The sequence below is a fragment of the Xenopus laevis genome, chromosome 1S (assembly GCF_017654675.1).
Source record: "Xenopus laevis strain J_2021 chromosome 1S, Xenopus_laevis_v10.1, whole genome shotgun sequence".
NCBI lineage: Eukaryota > Metazoa > Chordata > Amphibia > Anura > Pipidae > Xenopus > Xenopus laevis.
Genome location: NC_054372.1, coordinates 89,348,487 through 89,369,199, shown reverse-complemented (window position 1 = coordinate 89,369,199; position 20,713 = coordinate 89,348,487). Strand labels below are relative to the sequence as shown.

General features: G+C 37.6%; 1 long non-coding RNA gene across 1 annotated transcript in view; it reads left to right on the top strand.

Moving 5' to 3' along the window:
- Positions 1-20,366, top strand: part of LOC121399364 — a 46,789-nt gene extending 26,423 nt beyond the window's left edge. Inside the window, exons 2-3 of the long non-coding RNA XR_005964956.1 lie at positions 5,377-5,422; positions 19,763-20,366. This is a non-coding gene — a long non-coding RNA (uncharacterized LOC121399364). The remainder of the gene's footprint in view (positions 1-5,376; positions 5,423-19,762) is intronic.
- Positions 20,367-20,713: the final 347 nt, after the last annotated feature.

The window sequence follows — 20,713 nt, the reverse complement described above, 5'->3', positions numbered from 1 at the left end:
TGAAGCCCGTCGGGGGGCCCCATACACGGGCCAATAAGCTGCCGACACGGTCTGTCGGCAGCTTTTATCGGCCCGTGTATGGCCACCTTAAGTGAATCGCTGCTGCGAACAGCAATGTGACACATCTATTTACCTATTGGATAGGTGCTGCAGTGAGAGGAGGAGTGTCACCGGCTGGAAGCTGGGTGGGGCTCCCCATTGGCTAGCAGCACAGAGGAGGAGCTAGGTTTACAGCAGGCACGGGAAGGCTCCGTGCAGACACAGAGATACAGAACCGATTGAGCAATGACGGGCGCAGTGTGAAGCGGAACCGGAACCGGCACGACTGGCAGTTGATGTGATGGCGGAAGCTACAGCTGGTGGCGATATAGATGCGAATCAGCAAAACACATCCTCCTGTGGGTCTGATTTCTTTCACGCACTGGCCACACATGTGGCAACGATAAGAGCACAGATGTGGGGAATACATTACGAAATAATGTGTTGGTTGTAGCACACTATTACACACTGGGGCTAAGGTCTAATTGACCCTGGATTTCACTAATGTCACAGTAATTAGTATGCACATAATGAATGAAGCGATGTGGTGGGGATTTACACTCCATAGGGGTTTTGAATAATTATGCACACCCACCTATGACGTCATATAGTAGGTATTTAAATGGAGTGTTTGTTTGTGTGAGTTTCACTTCCTGATGACGGCTTAAGTGAATAGCCGAAACGTTGAAATAAACATAATTTTTTGATTTTGCACCTTCAAAGAGTCCTGTGAATTTATAATTGATTGATTATAACCAGCACCTAGGCAGTAGCGCTTGTTTTGTGTGCACCAGAATTTTGGACTGTATATATATATATATATATATATATATATATATATATATATATATATATATATATATATATATCTATAGCATCTCAATGAGTTCTTTACGAATCTGTCTAAATATACCGCGCTGTCCTGGGCACATCCCCTTGCCCTCCTTAGCTGCAAATGTCTTGCAATGGGCTGGGTATATTTGGACAGGAGTACCTTTCTTTAATAATGTCAATAAGCGAAACATTTACATCCCTTTTACTGCACTTGCAGCTTTGTTTTGATCCATATCTAAATAATGTATTCAAGTTTTGTATTGCAGCTATTTTCATATTTGTTCTAATCAAAACATGCTTAAACGTAATTATTGAACTTATACTACTAAATATACTAACAATACATATAAAACAAATACTGATACAGAAGGTAAAGAAATGCTCTAATAATAAAAACTTACAATCAGGAAGGTCTGTTTATGGTATATAGAGAATAACTGGAGAACTGTCAGAAAGCTATTCTACAAAGCATTAATGACATCAATGACACTGTTCACTGTTCACTGAGTCACTGCTTCCTCTCTCACTGAGGAATATTTAAGATTTCTCTTTAAAACCTCACCATCAGTACACGTATAGGTGAGTCACACAATGTTGCCGCACACACTTCCTCATTCCACCCAATTTTAGGCTCTTGAATATCTAGCTATATGGATTAAATGTTGCTGTAACCAGCATTCAGTCAATACTGTAACTTGGGCTCACAAAGGATGTGAAAATGCATTTTGGTTACTCTGCTGTTTGTTCTGATATACAGCCTAGATGCCTGACAATATATAGAAATGTATAAACGTTAAAAGGGGCAGCATACCCCCTTTTTCAACATTAGTTCAATAAATAGAGCTTAATCAGGAAAGATGTATGTTTTGTTATTTATCACACTAAAAATAGCAAAATCTGAAACTGAAATTAAAATCATATTCTACCTTTACAAGTTCAAAACAAATCACTAGTCCACTGAGAAGCCCTCTGTATAATGAGCTGCTTAGTATCTGAAAGCCTAACATTCTGCAACTGGTGAGGTAGGGTTTGTTTATATAGAATTCTTAGTGGACTGCTGTAGTGGCATAACTAGATCTTATAATTTATGATTAGTAGACTACTTTTTTGCTCAGAACAAGATTGCAAATTGTAGGGCAACTGTTACAATTAGCTGTAGCAGGCACTACCTATTTTCAGATCATGGGATCTATAGCACAAAGTCTTCCAGCTTTTAATGGAAGAAAATGTACCTGTGAGTAAAGCTTTTCGAAATAAGATCCAAGTTCACTTCACACCCCTGTAAGGTATGCAGCCGTTTTAATTCCAGGAAGGCTTGTTCCCATCTAAAACTGGCAGTAAAACACACACTAATGTAAAGTCAGTTGCTATTTTAAGATTTTTTCTAATCCAGTAGCATTAATAAGAAGCAGACATGGGCTGAAAAAAAGTGATGTAAAAATGTAGGATTAGATATGGTTTGATTAGATAAAGTATCTGAAGAAGCATTATTGGTATTGCAAAGATGATGTTATAAAATAAGTAAACTACTCTGGTTTTTACTACATTGTAGAAATTTCAGAATGCCTATGTAGCAAAGAAGATTGTATACCACTAATATTAGAATACTGGGCCAGGGAGGAGTCGAATCAGGTTTAGGTGGAAACATGACCAGTTTAGATTTTATTCATTTTGAGATGGCATCAATTATTTCAGGAGATAGCTAAGAGGCAGTTAGAATTCCTAGTCTCAATTTCAGAGATAAGTTAAGGGGCATACATCACGCAGATGATCAAAGTCAAATAAATTGATGAGGTCTCCCAAAGACAATATATATTAGTGTATGGAATGCTTTCATGCACTTCAGAACTGGTAACCTAACCTTGACATAGCCATTGTTTTTACAAAATACAGTAAGTCGAAAGTGAGCACTGTTTTTACAAACGCTGTTAACGAACACCTGGTTTGACAAATGAAACTGGCACAACATAGAGGAAATTAAATACTATTTTTATGAACTTGGCTTAGGTCCCTGCAATGTTTACCTTACAGTGTGATAAAATAAACTGAAACACACCTGTTTACAGCACATTATTCTTTATCTGAGTGGGACAGTGACTCAGATGATATTGCTGGCACAAGTGTGTCTGTTTTGTCATCTTGTGTATTTATTTTGTACTATTATTATTAGTTAATTATATATCTTGTCCATATTCCGCAGAAATGTACAGAGATAAAACACTCTCAAATTGGGACAAATCTCATACTGCCCCAATGGAGCTGACAATCTAAGGTCCATATCACATTCTCACACACACTATGGCCACTTTTAAGAGCAGACCATAAATCTTCCTGTATGTTTTTGAAGTGTAGGAGGAAACAAAGCACCCATAGGAAAGCTGAATATCTAGGTCAGTGCCCATGTTCCAATAAAGGCGTTTAATTCACAGAATCCGGTGGCTGGTGCTGTCTGTGAGTATATAGGAAACAAAGTAACCAGAGGAAAGCTGAATATCTGGGTCAGAGCCCATGTTCCAATAAAGGCGTTTAATTCACAGAATCCTGTGGCTGGTGCTGTCTATGAGTATATAGGAAACAAAGTAACCAGAGAAAACCCATGCAGACATGGGGAGAACATTTGTAATGATTCACTATTACTGGGTGACCAGAATGAAATATCGACAGCTTTCAAAAAGACCTTTATAAACTATTTTAAGATAAATTGGATCCTTCAGCTTATTATTAAACTTTAGGGCAGTGGTTCTAAAGGACAAGGAAGGGCTAATTCACTAAAGTTCCAACATTTTAGACACACCCACAGTGGCATAACTATATGTTACTGGGCCCCACAGCAAATTCATTTTAGGGCCCCCAACATATCCAGAGGTTGTCCTGTTTTATCAATATTTATTGAAATTGTATATGAACTAAAGCCTCATGGGGCCCCTATACCTCCTGGGCCCCCCTGCAGCCACAGGGTCTGCTTCCTCTATAGTTATGCCCCTGCACACCCACTTTTTCCCCTCCTGGGCCAGTTCTTTTACTCAGAAACAATTGCACCACAGTTTATGAGTTTTCCCTACTGTGCATGCATGAGTGAACGTCATTGCTAGGGATGCCTGGGAAAGGTAAGGTAAGGCTGCCTATGGTAAGGCTGCGCAGCACTCGGGTAGTCATTTTCTCAGGCCAGTGGATTTATTCCTAAAAAGATCACCAGCCTGGAGGAAAAATCTAGCAACTGGATTGACTGGGGGCCTTACATTATTATACTATATACATATATTATACAGTATTGGAACACCCACCAGTGAATCCACCTTGTTCTTTAATCCGTGCACCTAAGGATCTGAGCAACACACTGATCTTATACTGAAGTATTTTGGATAATAATAAAAGCGCCACAATGGGAGTTTTACAAACAGGAGACCAATTTTGGTATACAAGACATTATTTGTGACTCAAGCTGGCCATACATTATAAGATCCGCTCGTTTGGCGACATCGCAAAACGAGCGTATCTTTCCTCGATATGCCCACCAACGGCAGGGCTATATCCGAATGTTCGGCCCTAGGGATCTATTGGATTACATAGAGGAGCAATGGGCTCCGACGGGTCGATCGCCTGAAAAATTAAACCTTCCCGATCGATATCGTGGCCAGATATCGATCAGAAAGACCCATCGGAAGCCCCCATACACGAGCAGATAAGCAGCCGAATTGGTCTAAAGGACCGATATGGCAGCTTTAATCTGCCCATATATGGCCACCATTATACTGTACTGAACACTCACTTTCGAGGAAGCAAGCTTATTCACAATTGTGAATACATAATTAATCTACAGCTGATGCATCTCTCCTTGAAATCTTTTCAATACACATATATCAAGCTTACAAGTAGGAGTGACAATATTTTGTAGACATATTAATTTTTGGTGGACTTCTTAGTTCAATATTAACAGCAGTTATTCTATAGTATACAGTATAGTGATAACATTATTACTTTGCAATATAATCATATGTGTCACAGAAGGGAGGGCCCCCTCCTCTCACTAGAGTCTTAGGGTTTTAGTGTGTTTTTAATACGTATGTGTTGGCATGGTTGACTAATAAACATCACCATTTTAATTACATTCAGTATTACCAATTAAGGGGTATATTTATCAAAGAGTGAATTTAGAAATTACCAGAGTCCTCAAGAGTGAAATTCCACCACTCTCCATTCATTTCTATGGGATTTTGAAAAGGCGTATTTATCAAAGGATAACCCATCAAGATTTATCCATTGATAACTACTCTTTTAAAAATCCCATAGAAGTGAATGGAGAGTGGCGGGATTTCACTCTGGAGGACTGTGGCGATCTCTAACTTCACTTTTTGATAAATATACCCCTAATATTAGCTAAGTATCTTATCTGGCTTTTGAGGGGGTGAAATCCTATTGTGTTCATTGTTTTATATTATGGTAATTTAAGTAGTGACACCCTCTAATATAGCCAATTATCTTTCCTCCCTTTTTATCTTTTAGATCTGTGGTTCAGGAAGTGTGTAACTCATAGAACAAGTTTAACTTGGTAAGTATTTCTAAACAAGTTGCCATGTGTTGCCAACTATCATTGTTTGGCTTTAAAACTTTCAGGTGTTACTGCCCTACTAATTGACTGACTAAACATTTATTAATTAAAAACACAATATGGTTCTATGGACAAAATAATTATACATATCATATAGAGCCAGAGAAGCGTTATATAGTTACAAGTTGGGTTGATAAAGTCCATCAAGTTCAACCCCTCCAAATGAATCCCAGAACCACCCACCAACCCTTCCATGCACACACAAACTATATACCAATATCAATATCTTTGATTTCAGGGGCATCAGAAAACTGGACACTCCCCCCCCCCCCAGGAATGCAAGGGGGTATGTCCTAGCAGGACACAGCTTGTGTTTTTTTTAATTTTCTGAGAGAGGGACGGGGCCAAGAACATAATAATGACAACTCCTAACAGTGACATAGTGGAGAATTGATATCATATTCATTGGTTATAGCACTGATGTCATAGATACTGAACATCAATAATATGTGACCTGCCCAGATATTCCCATCTGACAAACCATATACCAAATCTAAATGTTTGGACTAGTTTGAAAGCTAATAATGCATTGAATCCAGACCATAACCATTTTTTTATACCGTTGGCACAACAGGTAAGGATTCAGGGATGATAAATGTGTTTTAGTTACATTATATTGTGACCTCCACATCACCTATGAGGGGCCTTAATATGAACTCTAAATCTTGAAGGTTGGTTGGAGACAGACCAGGACACGCAGTAACTATGCTGCAAAGTTCATTTATTTAGACACTACATGTTTCAAGCTCACATGCCATTTCTCAAGTGTACCATAACCATATAACACACAATCTTAAATAACAGTTCAGTGAATGGGAAATCAGTTACCCGCCCCTGAGTGGGGAGGGGCTCATTCAACGAGTCCTTCTTGTAGTTTAACCCTTTAACCACATATGCACGTGAATACATTTTAATTATTTAAACCAACATGATATCCCATTGTTATTAGTGGTGTGTGGAGTCCACAAAATATTCCCATTATCCATTAATAGCTATAGGAGTCCATAAAAAGTCATTTTTAACCACTGTTGCGGGCACATTTTCAACCTGGTTAAGATAAAAACATCAGCTTATAAACATCATGATTGCCCAGAACTGCACAAACTGTTTGCCTTCTGGGGCAGCCTCAAATATCTAAATCGTTTACATAACCTACTGACCTAATATATTAGCATAGCATCTCAATCTGCCCATTTATATTAAATTAACATCTAAAACTGTAATCACAATATTGGATACATTGCTAGGTAATCGAGTTCTTAATTAGGTAATTAATTTCTTACCAAACGAATCTAGGGCAGAAGTCACTTGTATCTGTAGGATGAAAATAAAGTATATGTTAGTTTTAAAGTTACAAGAAACACTTAAAGGGATACTGTCATGGGAAAAAATTTTTTTTTTATAATGAATCAGTTAATAGTGCTGCTCCAGCAGAATTCTGCACTGAAATCCATTTCTCAAAAGAGCAAACTGATTTTTTTTATATTCAATTTTGAAATCTGACATGGGGCTAGGCATTTTGTCAATTTCCCAGCTGCCCCAAGTCATGGGACTTGTGCTCTGATAAACTTCAATCACTCTTTACTGCTGTACTGCAAGTTGGACTGATATCACCCCTCCCTTTTCCCCCTCAGCAGCCAAACAAAAGAACAATGGGAAGTTAACCAGATAGCAGCTCCCTAACACACGATAACAACTGCCTGGTAGATCTAAGAACATCACTCAATAGTAAAAACCCATGTCCCACTGAGACACATTCAGTTACACTGAGAAGGAAAAACAGCAGCCTGCCAGAAAGCATTTCTCTCCTAAAGTGCAGGCACAAGTCACATGACCAGGGGCAGCTGGGAAATTGACAAAATGTCTAGCCCCATGTCAGATTTTAAAATTGAATATAAAAAAAATCTGTTTGCTCTTTTGAGAAATGGATTTCAGTGCAGAAGTCTGCTGGAGTAGCACTATTAACTGATTCATTTTGAAAAAAACATGTTTTCTGATGACAGTATCCCTTTAACACTCCACTGATCATTTAGGCTTATTTGGTTGCATGCTATCCAATTTTTTAATCCATACAGCTTCTCTTTGCAATAATGCCTTTTTTTCTGTCACCCCCTCTTTTCAGAACTGTTACCACTTCAACTACCAACCATCTTAGTTGGGATGCGGTGGTGGTGATTTTCATAGAAAATTCCTCCTAATGTTTCCCTTGTGTTCTTTAATTCTTTCCTTTACACTTCTTGAAGTTGGCCCTACGTATATCTTTCTGCAAGGACATTTCAGCAGATATACTACTGAACTTGTGGTACATGTGGCGTAATGTTTCATTTTTATCTTGTATCCTTTTGTGGGGTGACTGACATATTGACCTTTTATAATAGAGGAGCAGCATACACAATTAAAGCAAGGAAAGGTACTGAACTGTGGAGTACTCTGAAAGATTGTTTGCATTCTGGTTTTGCTTTCTAATTCTGCTTTACACAGTTTGTCTTTAATTGTTTTCCCTTTCTTGTAGCAAAACATAGGGATTTGGTTGCAAATAGTAGAAAGCACTTTGACTGTTTAATAATGGTTTGGATTTTCCGGGTATGTTTGCCATATTGGCTCACAAATGGAATCCTATTCTGTTGTCTTTTATTTGTTTTCTCTTTCAACAGGGCTTCTCTTGGTACCTCTTTCACTTCTTGTATTAATTTATCATTAAACTGTTGGGTGTACCCCTTTTCCATGGATCTATATTTTAATGTTTGGGCTGTATGCTCATACTCGACACAGAACACACCGGCACAACATGGGTACTACTAGCAGGTATAACCTTGCTCGTTTATTGCGGATGCAACGTTTCGGGGCGTGACCAATACTGTATGCTCATACTCCTCATCTTTAGATGTAATCCTTCTTGCTCTTAGTAGCTGACCCTTAGGTATCCCTTTAATGCATCTTGGGTTATGGAAGCTGCTTGTATGTAGCAAGTTGTTCCTATCTGTGGGTTTAGGGTACAAATTTTATTAATTGCCCCATTCTCAATAGTTATTTCAATGTCTAAAACGTGGAGCTTACTTTTAGCTATTTCTGTGGTAAATCGAATTGTCGGGTGACTCTTATTAGCCTTATCAATCATGTCATTGAACACTTTTATGTCCCCATGCCATATTACCAAAATATCGTCCTCAAACCTTTGGTACAGTAAAATATGCTGGCTATACTCATGTATGAGAAACATCCTTTTTTCAAGCATATATACAAATAAATTGGCAAAGGATGGTGCTACCGCAGCCCCCATTGAGGTCCCTTGGCATTGCCAGAAGTACTGTTCACCAAATTTGAAATAATTCTTTGTCAGTACCAAACTTAGGCAATCAATCAGAAAGTACAAATGTGTGATTGCTCCCGCACACCTGTCTTAACAGATAAATCCAAATCCACTTGGTGCTCAGTGATAGAGGTAACCGGCAACCTCAAATAGATACTGAGAAAAAGGCACACTGGCACATAAGTTGTGAATGCAGGTGAAAAACTTGCTAAGATTTTTTACCAGAAGTGCAACGTTTTGAGGCAAGCCTCTTTGTCAAGCATGCTCGTTATTTCATTTATATATTTTATTCTGTCATCACTACAATTGCCTTTTTAATGACTATTTGAGTGTTGTTTTGTAAGGCTTTTAGGGCTGATCTTTCTTTAAAGGTGAGGTTTTATCTTTGACTATTTATCTTTGATTTCAGGGGCATCAGACTGGACACTCCCCCCCTCAGGAATGCAAGGGGGTATGTCCAAGCAGGACACAGATCACTATTCACTAAATGCTCACCCATGGAAATGCTAGAGTTGAGTTTGGTACTATCAGGTCAAAAGGAGGAGCTCCTTCAATGAGCTGAAATAAAAAGTTGTCATTCAGCATATTTACAAACCATCTAGCTTTTTCTGACTGGACAACCTCATTACCCTAGTCAATGTCTTGATAATGGTAGCAGGGCCATATTCTCATAACTTACATGAGGTGATTTGTAACATACACCCATGATGATTTTTTTGTAACCTTTTGCCCAGACAAAAGCCATGTATCTACACCCTATATAGTATTTAACATCCTATATAGTCATCCTTATTAGTACGGCATATAGTCAGCCTATTTAAATGCTTCTTAACAAATCTGCCCTCCAAGAATGCAAATACAAGCTTGTTGATTTTTGAAATTTGCATTTGGCTTGAGATTTTTATTTGTTTGGGGTGGTGTGTTGGCTTTTAGTGACTGGAAGTAGGGTGGTATTGTTTCCCAACCAAAATGAGGCAGTGATTAATTAAAATATCCCTTGTTCATATTTTCACACATAAAAATGCATGTGAATGGAAAACATTTATTGGTAGACATTCAGTTAGAATGAGACCTAGTTCCAGCCACTTATAGGCCAGTTTTGACTTTGATGTCAGTGATTACTAATCAGCTAGTTGCAGAGTTCTGAGAGCTATGCAGTTTGGTCACGGAAAAAAATCTTATGCAATGCAAATTTCGTAATGATAAAATAAAACATACTTCATATACCACAGTCCCTGAATAAAGTAAACTAGGTTACAGAATAATAATGACAAGTTTTTTAATGATTAAGACTGAAAAACTGAATTCGAAGCAACACTATTAAATATCAGGTCTATGGGGGGCGTGGCTAACCACTGATCGGGAAAGACGTGTTACCAACAGCTCCTCCAGTTTTTTATATAACACGACCCAAAATACCACCCGACGAAGGTGAAAATCACTTGTAAAGAGCTTACAAACCAAGCACAAACCGGAGGAGGAAAACTAGCGCGGACACAATCAGGAGGGTGAGTGGTGAGGCCTACATTAGAACAGCGCCATTGTGGAGCTGTGAGCGGCTGCGTACAGACAAGAGCTGGCCGGGCTGCATAGAGGTTGGAGAAGGAGTAGTTAGCCGGTCGATGGCCCCTGCAGCTCAGTAGTTTGCCGGAGCGCAGTTGGAGCGGTTCCGCTCTGCAGAGTGTGCAGAGTAGGCTGGGCCCACGAGTCGCCATTGCACAGTGGCTTGCTTGCATTATTTAGAGACCAAAGAAGACCTACTCCGCTCTGCTAGGCATCATGGTGCAATCACCATAGATGGCTCTACGATTTCTATTTTTCAGGATCTTGCCCCAATTACACTACAAAAAAGAAGAGAACTTCGTCAAGTTACTGCCATATTAAGACAAGCAGGAGTGAGGCACAGATGGGGCTTCCCATTCCTCCTCTCAGCCCAATACAAAGGACAGATTTGCTCCATTACTAAACCATCTGATGGGACATTGTTATTGGCCAAATTAGGCCTACAGAACTATGACGAGACACAAAGCTCCCCAAATTAACCATCCTCACCTTTAAAACCTCAATGGTCTACGACAACCAAGCCTACTTCTAATGTCCTGAGATCGCCTAAGCATTGACTAACTTTACCATACCTGTTCTAATTCTACAACTTTATAGGGCTAGATAGCCCCGGAGGCCCGAGACACACGGCTATACTCCCATGCCCCACCAGATTGGGGACGTCAATTCGTATTCGGACGGACAAATTTTTTCCAGATATTATTTGCTTTCTTATATGATAGTTATGTTATACTAACCCTTGCTTTCACTAGAGATGTTCTCCCAGTACTAAGAGACCTTATATTTCATCCAGCTCAGATGGTATGTCTTATACAAGTTATTTTATTGTTGTTTTGGAATCACTTTTTTGTGATGTTGTTATCTCACTACGTAGTCTACTTACTGTGGTTAAATGTTATGTTTCACAATTTCTGTATTTTGTATTCAGATCTAAGCATTTATGGTTACTGTTATTGATGTTAATTGATGTTAATGTATAACATGAATAGACAAAATGCAAGATATCTTATCCATATCGCTATAGTTATCCTTATACAGATACAATGGCTGAACTAATTATGATTTCTCACAATGGTAGAGGATTAAATTCTCCCACGAAGAGATCTATAGCAGCTAAATATTACCGTAACCTTAAAGCAGACATTATTGCACTACAGGAAACACACCTTGCAGACGGTTCTCCATTCCCATACTTACATAAACAATACTCCCAAGTTTACTATACCACTTTCCATACTAAACGCAGGGGAGTTGCGTTTTATATAAAATCTGCTTTAGGGTTTCAGGTTTGTTAAGGACCCTAACAGCCAATATATTATATTACAAGGTACATTATTAGTTAAACTATATACGCTGGTTAATGTTTATGCTCCTTCTGAAGGCCAAAAAGCCTTTTTTCAATCTCTATTCACTCAGATAAGTAAGCTAACTCAGGGCGTCACTATATTAATGGGGGATTTTAATATGGTAATGTCTACTACTTTGGATAAAACTCCATCATCCAGAATGTATATTCATAAACTCCCAGCAACACTCACTAAACCTCTTAAATCTTTAGCTCTAGTAGACGCCTGGCGATCTTTACATCCCTCTGCAAGAAATTATACCTTCTTTTCTTACCCACACCAGGTTTATTCCCGCATAGACTACTTTTTACTCCGACTCAAATGCTTTCCCAAATTACGGATGCAGTCATATATACTATTACTTCGCCAGACCACGCAGCTATAGGGTTAACTGTGACATATCGACCGACTTTATGCCCTAGAACCAGCTGACGTTTAAACGAAGCATTGTTGTCTATACCTACTATAAGCGAAAACATAGATAATGATCTAGAACACTACTTCCTTAATAACCTTGACTCAGCTTTGTCAATGGGCATCATATGGGCTGCTCATAAAGCAACCATCAGAGGCTCTTTCATAAAACTTGGGTCTATTCAGAAAAAACAATCTACAAACAATCAACAAACTGCTGTAGTTGACTACAGGCTACCCAATCAGTTCTTACTGACTTATTGGAGGATGCTGAAAAAACTATTCGGTGGACCAAGCAAAAACTTTCTATCTATAGGGATAAACCCGACACAATGCTCGCCAGAAAACTGAACAATTACTCACAATTACCGAATATCACTGCATTGTGAAACAGTCAGGGCCAGTTATCCTCTATTCCTCAGGACATTTTGCAAATATTTCATGACTTTTACAGTAACGTACTGTATATAGCAATGCAAAGCAAAGGAGAGCCCATAAAATAGATTCGGAGACTTTTTTAGCTACGTTAGATCTCCCAACAAGAATTAGAAGCCTAAAATGCAGAAATCACAACAGATGAAGTAGAGTGGGCCATTAAACATATGAAAACCAAATCAAGCCCAGGTCCTGATGGGTTTTCCCTGGCATATTACAAAAAATTTTCTACGATGCTTATACCCATTTGACAGCGATTTTTAATGAGATCTTGAGGGCCACCCTATTCCATCTGAAATGCTAGAAGCAACGATTTGTTTGCTGCTGCCTAATAAAGACCATACAGACTCACAAAACTTTAGACCAATCTCCATAATTAAAGTTGATATGAGATTATTGGCTAAAGTAATGGCTAATCGATTAAATGATTGTATGCCAAAGTTAGTCCACCCAGATCAATCCGGCTTTATTCCACAAAGACAAACCTCAGATAACATTAGGAGACTTATCAGCACAATAGATTATGTCAACTCGCAGACAATACAATGCATAATTTTATTATTGGACTTGAAAAAGGCCTTCGATTTGGTGAAATGGTCACACATTTATCATGTCTTCCAATTATTTGGATTCAAAGAAAACTTTATCAATATGATACGGGTACTTTATTCAACTCCCACACCAAAAATTAAATGCATGGGCCTCCTTTCTTCTAATTTTCCAATTCTACAAGGTACACGCCAAGGTTGTCCTCTTTCACCACTAATATTCGCTCTGGCTGTAGAACCCTTGGCCCAGCTGATTAGACAAGACCAGAATATCGGAGGAGTCCGAATCAAAGGTACAGACTTTAAAGTGAGCCTTTATGCAGACGATATCTGCCTCACTATTACCTAACCCCAAACCTCTCTCCCCAACTTGTTTGTATTATTAGACAGGTTCTCTTGCATATCTGGCCTCACAGTGAATATCTCTAAATCCCAAGCAATGCCATTAAACACCCCTAAACATGTGGTTAAGCTTTTGTAGCTCAATTTCCCACTTATTTGGAGACATTCCTGCATAGAATACCTGGGAGTCAATGTTACACCTGTTTATACAACACTTTATAAAAATAACTACCCCAAATGAATTAAAAAATTAGCCAAAGATCTTGAAGAGTGGTCCCAATATGCTATTTCGTGGTTTGGGAGAATCCATGCAGTCAAAATGATCCTAGTTCCCAGAATATTTTACAAATTTCGCACGTTACCAGTAACCATTAACATGAAAGATATTACTTAACTCCAAAGCCAAATTAATAAATTAATTTGCGCTCATAAACCACCACGCATAAATAAGCACACTATGTATAGACTCCCCATAAACGGGGGACTAGGCTTACCTAATTTACTATTGTATTACAAAGCAGTGAGAATCTCCCAGACCACACAGTGGCACCTGCCACAAGGAGAGAATTGATGGGTGCAATTTGAGGCGCTTTTAGCATATCCCACAGACCTAACCTTTTATTTATGGACGGATAAGACACAACTTAAATCCATCCCAGTTACTGTCTCAGTATTGAAACATACTATTAAAACGTGGCATGATAGCCTGCCGAAATTTCAATTAGCAGATACCCATAGCATTCTCATTCCATTACACAATAATCCGTCTTTTCTCCCTAGCTATGCAACCCCTGCATTTCAATGGTGGAAAGAAAATGGCATTAATAGAATACAAGATATGCTGTTATCAACGGGGATTAAATCATTACCATATTTGCAATTTGCTAAATCTTTGCCGAGAAGGAAACATACAGGTATACACAACTAATTTACTTTATTAAGTCCATTAATACTTCCTTTAAAATCTGACGACCTACTTTATTAGCAACATGCTCTCGACAGGTGGGGAAAATAAAAGGAACTGTCTCCCTGACATATTAACATCTGGTATCAATACTGGAGATCCCCTAAAATATATGGTAGATTGGGAGAGAGATTTGGGACGTTCAATATCTCAACAGGAGTGGAACTTAATATGGAAAACTGTCTCTCAAATCTCTCTGAATACTGCTATAAAAGAGTCGGCATTTAAGGTGATGATGCGTTGGTACCTTACTCCAGCTAGGAAACACAAATATGACCCTACTACTCCAAATTTCTGTTTTCGGGGATGTACAGAGATTGGAGATTATAAACACATCTGGTGGACATGTCCTATAGCAGTTTTGTATTGGAAAGAGGTCTTTCAGACAACTGGAAAGGTTTTTAATAAACCTATTACTCCTGAGGCCACCATAGCACTTTTAGCCAAGCCGAACAAAGAACTTACAAAAACTCAGAATACATTAATGGGGCAAATTTTAGCTGTAGCAAGAATTAACTTAGCGAAACATTGGCTCCAAAGGACCATAGATACTCAAGGTATAGTAGAAAGAATCAACCAGACACAGAACCTGTTGTATTTAACAACTTTATTGGCAGATACAGTAGAGAAACATATGCAAATCTGGGCTCCATGGAACATATTTATGCAATCGTGAAAGACTGGTAATAGTAACAAACATTACACCAACTCTAAAAGGTATTAGTACTGGTGAAAACCATTCAATCTCGCTGTTGTCCTATACTAACATTCCCTTTCCCATAATGATGATTGTATTGAAAACAATGACTGCTTTACCATCCGTTATTGGATATGTTATCGTAAAAATAAAAGAGATTAAAAAAAAAATATCAGGTCTATTTCACCTATATCTCTGTTTTTATATTTCAGAAAATTTCTTGAATATGGGTAGTAAAATATTTTAGGGACCATTTACCCCAGGTACAATGTGCACAGTACCACACATTGTAGTAAAATGTTATATTCTAAATTATAAAAGTTTTACGATTGTTTTTAGTATCACCTTCAATCAACATGTGCTTATGGAACACTAGGAAGTGGCATTAACATATTTAGCATATTAGAGCTTTCTGCATAATTGTTTATGGATAATAGATGCCATGCCTACATTTCGTGTTTTAGTTTATCACTGCTAACACTAGCAGCAATAAGGAATGGGCACTGCTCACAGTTCTGCTAAAGCAGTTCTGCTAAAGCTAGCTTAATTGTTGTCTTTCAGTGGAACCCTTTATAGACACGTACAGGTATGGGATCCCTTATCCGGAAACCCATTATCCAGAAAGCTCCGTAATATGGAATGGCTGTCTCCAATAGACTCCATTTTATCCAAATAATCCAAATTTGTAAAACGGATTTCCTTTTTCTCTGTAGTAATAAAACAGTACCTTTTACTTGATCGAAACTAAGATATAATTAATCCTTATTGGAAGAAACCCAGTCTATTGAGTTTATTTAATGTTGAAATGATTTTTTAGTAGAATTTAGGTATGAGATCCAAATTACAGAAAGATCTGTTATCCAAAAAAAATCCAGGTCCCAAGCATTCTGGATAACAGGTCCTATACCTGTATTGTTTTTCTAAATTATTTTCAACAATGATGATAAATGGATTTTGCAAATGTTAAAGGGAACAAGGATTTGTCAGAAATTTCATTTGTTGATGTACATGTTGAGTGGGTCGCCTCTTCACTTCCTGTAGTTCCAATCATTTGGCTGTTGACCTTGGGGTTTTTTATAGTGAGTTCATGCTCTCCTCTGTTTAGGTCACTCTGCTTGCTGTGTGCTCAGGATGTATTGCTTAGTGGTGGTAGGGCATAAGTGTCCATTTTATGGCTACCCATTCACTTTAATGTAGCACCCCACTAATGTGTCTTCCACTAAAGCATATTTTCATTTTGAGAATCATAATGAGGTAGGGTATTAAAGTGATAATGTAATAAATGGTTAAGTTTGCTACTAGTTTAGTAACCCATAACAATCAATCAGCAGTCAGCATTTACTGGTCAAACATCTAGGTCAAACAACTATATGTTGGCATATACTGTATAAGACTTTTTATTATATTACCCTGTTTACATTAGCCCATTTTCTAAATATTAAAGATGAATGCCTATTGGGGCCAGCCTTTCAGTGCTGTGTGTTGAAAAAGTGAGTCTGTGGTTGCAAACATGGTCTTAAAATGGTATTATAAACTAAGAATTGCCCAAACCAATATTTTGCTGAAAATATGGCAGGTTTAAAAATCCAGTCGGATGAGGAACATATTGGTGCCTTGATGCCATTTTATGTGATGGGTATCCATAGCCCCTCTGTATGATCAGATCATTGGCCTGACTTGGCCCAGCAAGTGGGTGAACAAATTGGCCCAGATCCACTTGTTTGAAGACCTTACCAAATGAGTGTATCTGCCTGTGTATGGCCAGCTTAACCTGAAAATATTTCTCAATCATTGACTCTGGTATTATAAGTTGTTAATCTTGATATTTGCAGGTTTAATGTTTTGAAATCTACATCACATACCTGAAAAGTTTGAGTGCCCCAACATAGGCAGCATGAAGTTTGAGGAAAAGTGGATTTATCAGGATAGGAACTAGATGTGAGCCAGTTGAGTTCTACTTGTACCTGTTTGTCAGACACATTAACTTGATGATGCAATTATAAAGTATTTTGTTATTAGTCATAATTGTAATAGAATCTATAAATAAACCTAAAGCATTCCATTTAAAAAGAAAAATTTGAAAACATTACTATCAAGAATCTTTTGTATGATACTGAAACCTAACAATACAAGTTTATCTGGATTAAACTTGTAGGGACATTAAATATTGATAATTAACTATTATATTTTTCTAGCAAGGTCACTGTGAATTCAAACACAAATTAAAATGCAATATTGGGCTGCTTGCCTAAAACATGTATGTACATTGCTCTGCCTGTTCACATAAGTAAACAAAATAAACTGGTTGGCTTTGAGCTGCTTGCCATTACAAGATTAGCTCAGCTTCTTTAGGTTAATGTCAGATGAGTTACTTTCATATATTGTATACATGCTGTAAGAATTCGGTTAATAATTCAAGATAACAACACAGTTTAAAAGCCAGCCATACACAGGGTGAGACTAATATCTATCAGGCAGGTTTGAAAATCACATCTGTCCACATTGGTGTGTTGATGCAGTCCTCTTCCGTCAGGTGTCATTAGGCCCTGATGTCCAATCCAATGATTGGCCCCTGGGCCAATAATCAGATGTCGGTGTTTGGAATGTGCCAAGATTCACTTGATTAGTGACTTCACCAAGAAAGTGGAACTTACTATGTATGACTATGGCTTATAAACAGTTTCAATGGGTTGTTCCCCTTCAAGCACTTTTTTCAGTTCCGTTGGTTTCAGATGGTTCAACAGAAATAACGATTTTTTTCAATTACTTTCTATTTTCTATTTGTGACCGTTTTACTAATACTGAAGTCTAAAGTATAATTTTTCTCCTTCTAAAGCAGCTCTGGGAGGGGAGGGTCACCGACTCTTTAACTGAATTGATACATTTAATTGATACATTTCTTATCTTTATCAGATTTGATACAATAGTTGCTAATATTCCACAGATACTGTTGAGACGAAGTGCATCAACTAAATGTAGCAAATTGTATCAGTTCAGATGCTCCTGGATCACTGAGCTGCCAGACTGAAAAACTAGAGACAGGAACATTTAACGTATAACTTAAATTTTGGGGAAACGGTAAAAAATAAAAGATGGAAATCAATTGAAAAAAGTCTTTATTTCTGGTTAACAACATGAAAACAACTGAACTTAAAAAGTGTTTCAAAGTTGAACAACCCCTTTACAGTACATTTGGACAGATTAATATCCTTCCATACAAATTTTGCAATTGCATTTGCATGCAAATTTGCTTGGGTGTGCTGGTCTCTTATGTGAAAGCATAATTTGGAAGGCTGACTAATGATTTCTGTGGTTTCTAGAACCTAAACCCTGAGGTTAATTTATCAGGGTATGTAGACCACCTAACGGTAGATGTGAGTTCCTCCAAGAAAATAAGCCAGCAAGTAAAAAAATACAAAATATTTATTAGGACATATTTGGCAAAGGCCTTGCACGTTTCATGCCTGTTGGGGCACTTACTCATAGGCAACACATGTTTTCCAGTGAAAGCAAATTGCTAGTTTGGATACTTATTTACATACTGGTTCATAAGGCTGCAATATACTGTACTCCAAGGGTTACAAAGCATGCTTAATAAGAACAGAAATACTCAAAATATTTAGTAATCACAAGGCTTAAGTGAAAAAATAAGTGAAAAAATAAGTGAAAAAATAAGTGAAAAAATAAGTGAGAAAATAAATGAAAACAATAAATCAAGCAATGAGTATGAGATAAAATAATGTATAAAAATTTGTAGCACAGTAACATAGAAAAGTTTCTCCAATTTCTTACTTAATAGAAAATAGTCAGGGAACATGATATAGACTTATATATATTTAAATTTGAGCATAGTGTACTAATACATGTATTGTTATACCCAAACATAGGCCTTTAGTTTGGAAGACTCATCCTAATGGTTAAAGAGACTCTAAAAGGTTATTATAATTAGACAAATTAATGTACTTTACAATTTTTTTTCACGACAATGTGATATAGTCGAACAATATGGTGTCCTTTACAGCTTTTGTTATGACAGTGTAATATCCAAATACACATAATTATTTAAAGAAACATGTGATGTCAAAGTCACTATTAATGGCGACGTAATCTTCTACTTTGTAAATGGAAGATCCACTTGGTTTCCAAACGGAGTAGTCTGGGTATGATATCTGCTTATTTAGGATAATATAATAATGACAGGAGTTAGTCAGTATTCCCATCAGGATTATAGTCAAGTATTTTTACACATCAGGTAGTTGTTAAACATGATTCACCAAGGACAGGGCATAGCATGAGACATAACAGACTAATGATGTCTTGGGGACCAAGGAGCACAGAAGACCCAGTGAGCACATTGTCTGATAAGCAAATTTAGAATATGAGTGTGTGTGTTTATGTGTGCCAATGTTTGGTGTGTTAAAGAGATTTGAGTGTGAAGCCCACTATGCCATTGTTGAAACTAGCCTGATTTCATATCTTGTCAGTTTTAGATGCTGTAATAACTATAGCTGATTTGTGGCCATCATAACCAAAAAGGATTCCAATACCCTAGTAGAGCTAGAAACCATACAAAAAAATGACTTTTCACTTTCAGGTAAGATCACAAATGCTTTATCATATTTAATATTTCACCGACATGCTTGATTTTGTCTCCCATCCAGCTCTGGTTATAAACAAGAAGGAATTATAAATGGCCTAACAAGTTATCAAGTTTACAGAACTGGCTGGTTCTGGATCTCAGAGGGATGACTCAAGGCATTTGCTCGAGGGAAGAGGTTTTGCAAGGCAAGCCGGAAACAGTCGAGAGTTATTTTTCTGAGAATCTGAAATACATCCCACATATTAAAAGTGTTACTACAGAACTATTTTCCTGCAGAGAGGGAAACTTAATGTAATGGGAGAGATAGAACAAGAGGGGGCTTTGCAGCTAATGAAACACTGTATAATGTGTAACGCTGAATGTTGTGCCGCACAGAACATTTGTTTTAATAAACAAGTATAGCTATTACAAGCTTTCTGCCTAAATTTAAACCTAAATACTGAATATAACTACAGACTGCTGCTTAGGTGACATCAGATCCTTTACAAATTATGCACATATACAAATAATGCTCAGACATTTAAAGGAATAGTAACTCTAGATATTTACAAAGGCCGTCTTTAGGACATTATGAATGCTGCAATTATGGTTGTTCTAAAATGGACATAAATGTTGCCCTAAAATATATAATTCAGATATTTGTACCCAAACGTTGTCCTTACACGTTGTCCTTACACGCGCCATTACATTTGTCCTGCCTAATGATGCTGTGGAACCCTGGAGATACCCTAACCTTCAGTTTGGCAATAATTCCATGGTTACAACAGAGGGCTGTGTTAATATGCACAGCAGATTTGTGTAAAAAGAATCACTTTGCTAACATAATTTCAATGCTGGGTGCCAGAGTGAAGCAACTACAACTGGAAAACAAAAGCTGTGTACCGTGTTAGCCAGTAGCAAAAATAACAAATAAAAAAACAAACAAATACAAAAGTATTGTAGAAGTGATACCTATATTGGCTAACAATAAAAAAAATACATTGCAAGCTTTCGGAGCACCAAGGCCCCTTCG